A 12,813-nucleotide genomic window follows, 5' to 3' on the forward strand; every position below is an offset into this window, starting at 1 on the left:
GCTGTCGCATGATGATAATAAAATTTATTGTCTGTCCTGGGATAAAATATTAAGGTAGAGTTAAAAGGTACAAAGCCTAATGCAATAATGTTGAAGGATTGTAGTGGATGGAGGGACCCGAATCTGGTAGACCCTCTCTATTCCTTGTACTGGAAATAGCCCTTGGTGTGCATATTTCCTCAAATGTACCCCCGGCTGACTGGGAGCCTGTTAGCTGGCGCAGGCAAAAGCCGTGCTGTGGAGCACACAAACAGTAAGTAGTCTGGATAATAACAGACCAGAGCTTCAACCTGAGCCTGTGACTTTATTACTAGTACAGACATAACCTAAGGGCCTGATTAGCTTGAAATACGTCTCTCTGGTGTGCCACATCTGCTAGGTGAAGGAGACCAGATGACTTGTGGAAACACTGTGCTATCACAGAAATGCAAGTGGTATCTTGGGTGTCTTCAGATCTCCTTCTGTGTATTTAATTGTTCATAAAGTCTGCTGTTTGGTCCAGAGAAGGGCTGCAAAGATGATCAAAGACCTGGGAAGTCTGCCATAGCAGGAAAGGCTGAGAGAACTGGATTTGTTCAGCCTTGAGAAGAGAATGCTTAGGAGAGACCTTATCACCATGTTCCAGTATTTAAGGGGTGGCTGCAAAGAAGATGGAGGCTCGCTGTTTACAAGGAGTTGTGTGGAAAAGATGAGGGATAGTGGGTGCAAGCTACTTCTGGGCAGATTCTGATTAGACACAAGAGGAAATTTTTTCACAATAAGAGCAATTCCCATTGGAAAAAATCTCCCCAGGAAAGTGGTAGATTCCCCAACATTGAACGCTTTTAAGATTCAGCTAGAGAAGCTGCTGAACCATCTTGTCCAGACTCTGCTTTTGCCAAGAAAGTTTAGACCGGATGATCCGTGAGGTCCCTTCCAACCTGATATTCTGTGATTATGTTTTAGTTTACATCCTTAAGGATTCCGCAGAATACAGTTTGAAGTATGTGTGCAGTAGGTGCTCTTGTGACCTGAATATCTGTTGTATTGTGATCGAGGGGGAATTTGATAATGCAAATGGCTCTTCTATTCTTGAGTCTCTGAATCTTCACATTGCCTGATCCAAAGCAGGTCCGCAAGCCCACATCCTAACTTACTCTCCTTGCTGTTCAGCTATTGGGCACATGCATATGAGCATGACAGGAGCTGTCACTTTTATATTCAGTCTGATCTGTGACAGTGTGTTAGAAACCTGAAAGCCCTGCTGCCGCTTATTTTCTTGGAAGACGGGTTGAGGGAGCAATTTGAGAAAGCATTATGAAAGAGGTATGTTTGAAACAATATAATCCTCAGTAAAAAAAGATTGCAGAAAACAATTGCAATGACTTTCAGGCTAATAATTACATTAAACTACCCTGCTCTGTCTCACCCATCTTACTTCAATTTTATGGAATAAAAGTGAAAATTAAATGTGTGCAAATTGCGAGAACCAATTTTTCTGGTTACTTTTAAGAGTGAACCGAAATATCTGCAGCAGTTCTCATTGCAGAGAGGAAAAGAAAAGAAGCCTAAGAAGGGTGTTCATTAAGAGTGGAAGAAATGGTTCACAGTGGTGAGTGTATCACAATCTAATTTTCACTCCCTTGAAAGTAATTAGCCTGTTAACTCATCATGGTTATAGAGTCCAGAGGAGCTAAGACTTTTAAATACATGTCATTCTTAATTCCTTTTATTTTTGTCCTCACCTTTTGATTTTATCTGCAAAACACTTAAAAGCTTATCTGCAAAGCACTTAAGAGCTTCTATTCTGAAGGCTTAAGTAACCTTCCACTGGGTCTTTGCTGAGAGTGAATTCATTTGCTGTTGATACCAGTCCCAGATACATGCAGAACTTCTTGATACTGAAGAAACTTACTGGCCACAAGATAAAATCAAAATGAAAAACTCCTCCTTCCCCAGCATTCATAGTAAGAGAAGATCTTACCTGCAAGAAAACATTGTGTCTTGCCGTCTAAGCACCATTCATTCTTTTTAGCAAGTTTGCATCTGTGAAGATTTGAGGCAATCTGCCTACAGCGTTTATGAACTCCATCTGAAAGGTCGTACTCTGTATATAACATGACCAGACTGCCAACTGCATTTTGGATACACAACCTTTTACCTTCTCTGTTGCCTTATCATCTGACATCAACTGAAATTCCAAAGCATCCTAGAAAGTGAGATAGTTGATCTGGCAAAGAACCAGTGAAACAAACCTGCCACTGATAGACTGTGACTCCCTGGGGAAATATGTGAGGCTGTATGGCCAAGGGGCTGAGGCTGGTGCAGCCTGAGCACTGAGCCACTTCTTGGCTTTACTCTGGGTAAAGACCATGCCAAAGGGTCCAGAAAGGAGAATAGGCAAGGGCAGCCTAAATTTTCTGAACACTTTCTTTTGTTTACATGTGCTTTAGCACAGCTTGTGGCATACTGAAGTGTTTGGAACTTGCAGAAGCTTGACTGGGAAGGCACTGCCTGGTGATCAAACCTCTGCAAGCAATGAGTAGATGGAAGAAACGTCTGATCACAAACAGCATTGCATGTTTATGGTCTGACAGAAATGCTGAAAAGAACAAATCCTTTTTGCTTTTACTTATTATAGTCAGTGGCTCTGCCCACCCTTGTGCCTCTGCTAATCTATTAATTTTAAACGAAAAGTAAAAATTGATTTACTAGGACAATCGTATTGGTTATAGATGAGAGTCTTGTTCTTCATCATTTCATGAAATGATCTTTCCAAGCAGCCAACAAACTGCTACCTCACTAGGATTCAATTTTATTCCCTGAACAGTATTTTTCAGTTATAATGAAGGTGTTTTGTTTCTGTTAGTTGTCTTGTTCTAACAGACTGAGAGCTGCAGTTTTCAAATAAGACCAACTAGGCTGCAGTTCTGAAAGTTTCTAAATTTGTAAGGATTTAGTCACTGAACCTGATTGAGTATAAGGTCACCGACACCAAAAGTAGTATGAGATGGAATTCAGGCACAGTAGCAACACACTGGAACTATATTATTGTAACATTCAAACAATGGGAATTTTCTACTTCATTCAGTAAGAATTTTATCATGAACATTTTCTAATTGGTTCACTGAGAATTTTACCATGAACACTCTATGGTGGTAACATTTTTTACATTTCTTTTGTATTACATATAAAGAAATAAATTTCTGGTTTTGTGTTTGCATGTTTTATAAATTAAATGTGAAGTCTTGAGTCTCATGTTCTAGTCTCAGGTTCCTTTATCAACAGATCATTTCAATAAGAAACCCCTGGTTTTGTATGCCCCACAAGTGTTCATCTGTGTTTTAGTTTACCTCCATCCATATTAAGACCAAGAAAAAAGGGGAACTGCTGCTACACACCCTACTTAAAGTTTTATTGTGTGTAAATTTTGTTCCATGTCTTTTAGGGATAATGGAATTCCGTGTACCTTTTTTGCTGATGCCTGCTATTACTACACACATACAATGTATCTACCAAAAACTCTGCCTTTATGTACAGGAAATTTCTTTGATCTGATGTTATAAGGCAGTGGAACTGACATCAAAGCCATGAAATATGGCAAAGAAAACAAACCAGCTCTAAGCTAATTTGAATATCATAACATATTTCAGCTACATTTATAGGACCATATGGCATTCAACATTCAGCTGAAGGGGACTACCATCAGAGGCAACTAAGACACCGTGTCTCATATTGCTTTCAGTATAAAGGTATATGTGTCCTCTGGGCTGCTGAATCATCTTCCTTCTACCAGTACCATTCATATAAGTAAGTAAATATATAACATGCACATCGAACAAAGTCACCAGGGACAATGACCAAACTACATCTTACTGAATAAACTCTTTTTCCTCTGTCTTGAAATGCAGCAAAATAAACAGCATAGACTGCTTCGGGCTTTCAGATGGGATTCATCCAACTTACTTTAGCTTGTCCTAAAGTTAAACATCTGGTTGAAGATAGTTTTTCAGCCTATTCAGGGCTAAAATGAATCATTGTCAAGAGGCACATGCACCTCCAGTGGGTGATTCATCCCTTGCCAAGTTAAGTATGTGAATCAGGTGTGATGAAGTGCTGCTGAGAGGTTCCTGACTTTCTACAGGCTCTCAAGGGAACCTAGAAAACTAGTGTTCTCTCATTGTCAGTGCACTTTTAGATATCTGAAGTTAGTGAGATGAATCTCTGCCAAACTGACTTAAGAGAAGCACAGTAATGATATTACACAGAATACCTCTTTGCTTCTGAAACCCAGAGGTAACAAGAAAATGTGAAGTTCAGCAAGGTTTGTCTTTTCCAAGGACACGGGGCTCTGCAGGAAGCTGTTAAGTACCTCAAGTCTCAGGATTTCCAGGATCAAACTCCGAGGAGCCAGAAATAAACACAGCCTTGGAATCAAAATTATTCATCTATACAATGTTCATAATGCACAGTGATGTTAAAGTTATGAAATCTCTCTGATCATTGAAATTAGTAGAAAAATCTCTGTTTGTATGTTCCAGCCCATTAATTCACCATTCAGAATCCTTTAAAGCACTTTTATTCTACTATTTCATGCTCAGCTGCAAGTAAAATGTAAAGGCATATTCCTGTGCACAAAATGTGCTGAAATTAGACAAAGGTATGATTTGCTACAGTTCACCAAGCAGTAAACATGGAATTAAGCCTGAAACCACATGCTTGACTCACTATTTTCTGCTCAAGTACTGAAACTCTTGAGGATGGTTTGCTGATTGACCACAATGACTGTAAAGAGAGGCATAATAGAGACAAAGGAGAGCAATAGTGAAAATGAAAAACCAGTACAAATATGTAGCCTTCAATGACTTTCAGATACATGTTTTCTGTCCCAAATGCTTGCAATTATTTTATCATGCTGAAAGTTTTGATACATTCCCTTTTAAGGAAAAAATATATATCCCTTTACTTTCCAGAGAATTCCCAAGCACAGACTACATGGAAGCTCAGCTAAATTTGAACAAAAATTATTTACACAACAAACCAAGATTTACTATAGTTATGAAGTTGGAAAGACTTGTTGCATTCTCCTGTGGTCCATGGTGTCAAGCATGATTTGGGAAGGGCTAGATTTGTACAACATTTTGCTATCAAACAAGCAGTCCAGCAGCATGATGCAGAAGGTGATGGTTTTGTCACTAGAACGGAATAAAAATCTCTGTTTCTTCAGCACTACAGAGACAACTGTGATTATTAGGAAAGGGTGAGAGAGCTGGGTCTGTTCAGCCTGGAGAAGTGAAGGCTGAGAGATCTTATCAATGCTCATGAATATCTCAAGGGTCAAGAGGATGGGACCAGACTCCTTTCAGTGGTGCCCAACAACAGGATGAGGGGCAACGAGCACAGACTGAAGCACAGGAGGTTCCATCTGAATGTGAGGAGAAACTTCTTTAAGGATGACAGAGCACTGGAACAAGCTGCCCATAGAGGTTGTGGAGTCTCCTTCTCTGTGGAGACACTCAAAACCCACCTGGATGCATTCTGGTGTGATCTGCTCTAGGTGAACCTGCTTTAGCAGGTTCGTTGGACTAGATGACCTTCAGAGGTCCCTTTCAAACCCAATCATTCTGTGATTCTGTGAATATCTGTGAAAGACATTAATTGGTGACCTGTGACATTTGGGTGAAATAGGCAGTTGACATTTTTTGAAATAATATTTTCATTTTGGAAAAAGGTGTTTTATCATGATTTGTTAATCAACTTTTGGAAAATGTGTCTTTTGAGGGGAAACCACCCTAGTTGTTTGACTCAACATATTTTCTCAGTATTTTGATTTAGTTTCGAACTTTTTCACAGAACTTAAAAAGTGGTTTCAGTACCTGTAACAGTGCTATTGCCTTGGCTTGATTGGTTGCTAACACCTATCTTCTTCTTTTCCTTCTGTGTGCTGTAGTCATTGTTTTCACTCCATTCTCTGGATTTCATGGCATCAGTTTTTACATGGACAGATTCTTTCACCTCTACACGGGTTTGGACAATGTGACCCATTCTTCTGGTGAGTCAGTCTTCTCCGGAGAAGCCAACACCAGTTTACAGCACTCCTTGTGTTGCCAGAAAACATAATCTGAGCTGCATCATCCAGTAGTCCACAAGAGAGCAAGCCTCTTTGGAATTGCAGTATTTTATGATCTTAATAATTTAATCATACATTTGAAGCTCAAATGTATCTGGAGTTGCTAAATTGGAAAGAACAAATTACTCCAACGTTTCTGGAAGGACAACAGGGCATGACTATGAGACAAACCCAGGCAAATCAGCTTGTAGGTTCACCTGCACATTCACAGACCAAGCCACACTTAGACCATTTACTAACATCTGAAGAGGGGGGATTTGTGTGCCCTTTGCACCCTCTTCCTCAAGCCTTGTCCTTGATGTGGTCTTCAGTGACCTGATGGCATTGCATCCCTCACTGCTGCAGCTAGAGCTGAGGAGAAGCATCAGCTGGTTTCCTGCTGAGTGGTCCTCAGCTTAATTCCCATCCACAGCAGTTTGCTTCACCCCTGGTGTACCTTGCTAACACAACTACTTACAATTCAAACCATGAAATAATTCAAAACGTAAGTGTAAAATCCTCTCATTCTTGTGGATGTTTTTAAATCAAAGATCGTGGGGAGAAATGTCCTTTACAACATTGTTTTCCCACTTTGTGTTACCCCATAGAGATTTTGTACCATTATGATCTATTTACAGTCCCTTTATGCCAGTTCTTGTCAACTGACAGTTGCTTGAAGAGATTTTCTGTGCTCTTACTTGAAACAAAAGTAACACCATGAAACATCCATGTTCTGACCAACTGCCTGCCACAGGGTACAGGTTCACAGCCCTAGCTCTTTCCATTTCTCCTCATCACAAAAAGAAGCTGTGTTCCACTAACCACAGTGGGTGACAGCAGAAAATCCTGTTCCCCAAATGCTTTGGGAAAACCTCAGCCTATGACTTCCCATCCTTCTTCACCCCCTGGATGCACACGTGACCTTGGCCAGGTATGCAGATGCTCCAGTTGCACTCTGTGATGCTGTCTACAGTGGTTTTACTCTTTAACACCTCAACCTTTCTAAAAATGATAAAAATGCTAAAGCTGGTTATCTCTTGAAAATCATTACTATTTTAACTGTTGTTTGGTTAATTATACATTAAGTGAGGTGAAACACCGTCTATTGATGTATATTATTGCTCACAGGCTATTAATGTATGTTAATTTTCCCTTGTTTGTTGACCCACTCAGAAGTTTTTTAGACAGAAGGAGTAGGAAATGCTAAGGAAAAAAAGCACCCAGATAGACACAGCCAGTATTTATGTGAATAAAGAAGTAATATGCCAAATGCTTCCGTAATGAAGGAAATTTGCTTCTATTTCACTGGGGAGCTTTGGTTTCAGAAGACTTGACTGTTTATTCAAACATTCACCATGTACGGGTGCTCTTTAAAGGTTTTTTTGTATTTTATTTCCAGTCTAATCTTAAAATTTCAGCCATAAAGATTATATAAAAGCTAGACATGACAAAGTTGGTTAATGTCAAAGTAAATTTATGAAAGGATGTACTTCCGTGAGAGGAACAAGACACCCATTATTTTGTGGATTTCTCCAGGTTATTTGATTTGGATATCTGATAACAATAAATTATTATTTTTTTCTCTCTACAAGGAGACCAGAGATGCTACAATAGCCTTTCCTCAATTACAGGGTGTTTCAAAAAGATGGACCCAATTTCAAAGCAGTATATTTCACAAATTTGGTTGATCTTTTTGAAAAGCCTTGTATATCATGGGTTCTGTTTGCAAGCAGTTCCAAAAGCAGCATTTCAGAGGTCAGAGCAGTGTAAGATACATACCATGAGACCAATGTTGAAGAATGTCTCTTGAGTTTAATTATAGTTTATTTTATTACTATAGAAGAGATTCTGATGTCATGTGACTAGATGAATTCTCCTTTTTTTTTCCTTAATGTAAGCTTCTAACTTTAATGATTATTGAGGAGAGCTTGACTCCAGTGAACCTCAAAAATGTAAGTAGCAGTAGACAAATAAAGACATTCCACAGCATCCACAGTGAACCTTTTAAAAAATAATGATTTTTTAAAAGTCTTATGTTCTTGTGACTTGATTTCTGATTTTTATTGTTAAGGATGAGGAAGAAGGAAAGCTAACCGAAGACCAACTGTAACGTCATCTAATCAAAACCAATCTTCTAGACCTGGCGCAGTCTGGATTTGGGCCAAGACACATAAAGAAAAATGCTTTACTGGCAGTGATAGATAACTTCAGCTGTCGGTGGACAAAGGGCAGACATTTCCTCTTATCATTCTTGATTTCTTGAAACATCTCTTTCTGATGACTGCTAGATAATGACATTTTACCCGAGAGGAGTGGCAGGGCCCTTGACTACACCACAAAATTGGTGAAAACCTATGGAGAATGTAATATTTAAGAAGTAATGAAGGGAGACTAAGTCCATACTACTAAAATTTTACTAGCTAAGTCTTGGAGAGAGCTTTTTTTTCAGTGCTTGGTTAAGAACTGTCCATGCATGAACTGACATCCATGCATGATTTAGGTGATGCTGGCTGGGTCAAGAGGAAGACTCAGAAGAGTTTGAAACAATGTTGACATTTCCTTTTCATGAAAGACAGTCTATTTTCACAGTTTGTGTGAAGGTCTCTATGAATACAGATGTATAGAAGAATGTTGTGTTTTTGGTAGTTCACCACTTTTTAACTTTTTAACTTCCTAATGAGTAGTTAGCCAAGTTTCCACATAGACATTCACTTCTATCACAGTGTCTTATTCTTTTCTTTTAAAATAAGTGCTAGCAAGATGAGAGATTTTTTTTTTTTCCCCAACCAGGAGTTAAAATGACTACAGAGTATTTGAAATTAAGTACAAAATGTTGGCTGAACTAGAAAAGCTATTAATTTTTTTGGCACACTGGCTAAATGAAGCCTTGATGAAGCCTATGAACTGACATGTGAGGTGAATTTGGCGTGTTTCTTTTTAGGAAAGAATTTTTTTCATGCAAAAATAATGGGTGCTTTCAAATCTGACAAGGAGTTAATAGAAGGTACTTAAGGTCTTGGCAGTGGATTGGTATTGTTTTCATACTAAGAGGTTTTGTGAAGTGGTTGAACTCATTCAGGAGGGCATTTCCCATCTCTAAGTGACAATTGCAATTCGTGAACCTATATAGACTAAAACCAATCCTTACTGCATTAAGAAGGTGTTAAAATGCAGGGCCAAGTAAAAATGTTTAAATAGCAGCAACTATAGCTTGAGACAGCAGTATGGTGTTTTGAAATTTAGAAAGTGAAGATTTATACATTTAAATTAGTGTAGGTTTAATATTTAATTATATAACTGTAGCCTCGCAGCTTTGTCTTTTAGGCTAAAAAATGTAAAGAAAATACTTTCATTTTTTCTGATGTAAGCAACTACTTAAATAGATCTCATTTAGAAGGGTTATATGATTGATGAAGTCAAAATACCATACTAGATAACATCTGAATCATAGTTGGAGCCTCATGTAATAAAAGGAAAATAGCCTGAAATTGGTGGCAAATATGCATTTTTTTATTAGACCTCATTGAAAAGATTTGCTGTTCAAGGGTATTGCCTTGGTTGTGCCTTCACTGTTAATGAAGCCCAGTTTGAGCTGTTTGAAGCCCTAGTATGAGCTGTTTGCTATACCCTGCTGATAAACAAATTGAACTATGGGAAATAGTCTTCAAATAATTATTGAAATCACTAAAAAAATTTCACTCAGGAAAAAATTACAATTTAACTGAAAACAGAAATTGATATTTCTTACAATATAGAAATCTCATTGGTTTTTTTGTTTGTTTGTTTTTGTTTTCTTTTCTTAGCTGTACTGCACCAATTCAATCTGAGAAGTTGCCCTATTAATTTTCTGGAGAGGGTTTAATGACAATGCAAAGTTGTGTTTACAGTGGCATGAAAAAATACTGGTTATTTCAGTAAAATATCCTGAACATAAGAAGAATATACTTTGTAGAAAAGTTTTCTTTGATATGACCATGTTCTAAAGTAATTACAATTTTTAAATTCCAAATTTTGTAAAGAATTTTAGTTTTTTCCCCGTACTCTTACTTTTTGTATTTATTTCTAAGCAAAATATCATTTATGATAATTCCTTAAAACACACAGATAATTCTGAGGTTTCAAGTTCCAGAAACATTTGTCAAGTGACTGAATTTGCTGCCTAGCTTTATAATTCCATGTCAGAAACAGAATTGAAATGATAGAATAATTACTTTAATTTACATAGTTTCAGATAGTGCAGTTGAGAAAGGATTCCCCGTTCAAAAGAATCCTTGATCAGTACTAGTATGTTCTTTTAGTTCTCACTACATGTATTGAAAGGAAATATTTCATGGGAAATAATACAGTATAACAGGTTTTTGAAAATTGAATGGAGAAGCAATAGCGTTTTATCAGAGCTATAACAAACAGTGGGGCTGCCCCGTTGACAACAGAATGTATAAGGCAAGATGTGTAATCAAGACTGAAGTGTATTTAATCTCTGTTGCTTATCACTGGACAGCTTTAGCCTGTTTTCACAAACTAATTGATGGCAAATGGAGCAGGTGCATGATGAGATTATATCCCCAATTTATAGCACGGTTATAAGAACATATGTCCTTTTTTCCCATTACAAGTATTGGAAATTTAGAAAATGCATGGAAATTGGAACTGAAGCAATCTTTCTTGCTTGTCTAATGCACTGCAGATTTTTCTTATTATTATTCTAAGCATTTAATTTATCATAATCTATTTAAGAAAAAAACCCCAGATTTATGTTTGTATTTTATAATTAAATCCTTGGCATTCACAATTCTTATGTTTGATTCTAGGCTGTGATTATACATTTAGTGTATCTGAACTACTAAAACTAAAACAGAAACAACAGATCCAGAATATTACACATAGCTGTAGAGGCAAGTTATGCAAAGAACCATATAGAATTGTTATATCATCCACTATATTGAATCTTTGAGATATACTTGTTTCAACATCTGAAGTAGTGACAATACCTTTTATATTTTTGTATTTCTCATGAAAACAAGTTATTTTCAGGCAACATTCCTTCAGCTTTTTGAGCCAAGAAAAATAAAAACATTTGTACTGTGTCCATGGTAACCAGCTCCAAACAAAACACTTAAAGAGGGCAAAATTTTACTTCTGTAACAGTAGGGGATGGATTTGTGAACAGCTATAGCCTGAAGTACAGTTTCTTCTGCATGGCACCACAGGGGAGATGGTGAATGTTACAACAGGAGTGCTGTGGATGAAAACTTTTGAAGGATCAGGATTGCCTGCCTGTAGAGGGAAGTACCTGAGAAGGAACGGACAAAACAATTCCAGCAAAAGAAGCTCCTGTCAAGAATGGTTTAGCCTGGGGAAGAAGGAGACATGACTAAGGATAAGAAACTGGAGAGAGAGTGAGTTTTTGGGTAGGGATGAGGGAGAAAGGGGAATAGGACCAAGTCTGCTGGGAGCTTGGATACAGCAGGAGGATCCAGGAGGGACACTGCATGAGGAGCTAAAAGAATCCAAGTGAGATAAGCAAGAATGCGTGGAGACATAGCTGCGCAAGGAGTGTAGGCTGAACTGACTGAGATGAACCTGCCTGAGATTAGGGTTTGGACCATGAGCTGGACAGGGAGCAAAATGAGTGCTAGGGACTGGAAATGGAAGCCGAAGAGTTTTGAAACAGAGTTAGGTGAGGGACAGAATTATGGGAGTGGTGAACTGGAAGGAAAAATGAAGTAACCAAGTCCAGGGAGGCAATCATGGCTATGCATAAATCCTTCACTTTCTAGTTCTTATAACCCACATGCATTTTTTAATAAACCCCAACTGACAACAGGCAGAAATACATAATTCCTGTATCTCAGGAACTTTCTGGTACCAGGGAATACCAGCAAAACCCATTGCTGAAGTATGTGTTTACTCACAGGACAGACTACTGCTACTGTATTTCAGTCTACTATCTAAGTGGCATAAATCTGTGCATAAAAAGGTTCCAGTGCTGCTTAGGGCCTGGGTGTTAAAGTGATGCTCAACAGTGGAACTCTTTTAAATTTGCCATTAATAGTGGGCTGTTACTCACACACAGAGGCACATACTCTATGCTGTAGACAAGTCATAATGTTGCAAGTTCACCTCTAAAAAAGTAAGTAAACTTCAGCATTGAGATTTCCTGTGGCTGCATGATCTGTATTTTAACTACAAGACTAGTTGAGATTTTTGTTGTTTTACAAGCCTTTTGCCTCATTTTATCTTACTGAGATGGTTCCCCCACTGAGAACGGTGCTGAACAATGCAGAAGTTCGTTGTTAAAACACACTTTGCTTTTCCGCACCTCCTGAAGTATATAGGAATAAACAGTAGCCAAATAAACTGGATCAGAATACAGCATGTTACTTTTCAGACATACAGAAAAGCCGCTAGGTGACTATACTGAGGCAAATTATTTGGCACATCTCTATTCAGTATCACTAAAATGGCTAGAACTATTCATCAAAAGAATCCTCCATAGCTTATTGATTGAGGTGTATTAATAGACGCTTGCCTGAAAGACAGACATAGTCCAGATTGAAAATGTAGGATATTACAGTTTTAATAAGGTTACAATCCCTAGTGATTTCCCATTTTTCCCCTTCTTCATGGAACCTGTCAGCTTCTGCTCTCAAAAGCCTTATCCTTTCACACGTTATCTTTATAAAGGGGATAAGACAATATATAAAATCCACTTAAGTAAAGGT

Source organism: Nesoenas mayeri (genome assembly GCF_963082525.1).
Source record: "Nesoenas mayeri genome assembly, chromosome: 1".
Classification (NCBI taxonomy): Eukaryota; Metazoa; Chordata; class Aves; order Columbiformes; family Columbidae; genus Nesoenas; species Nesoenas mayeri.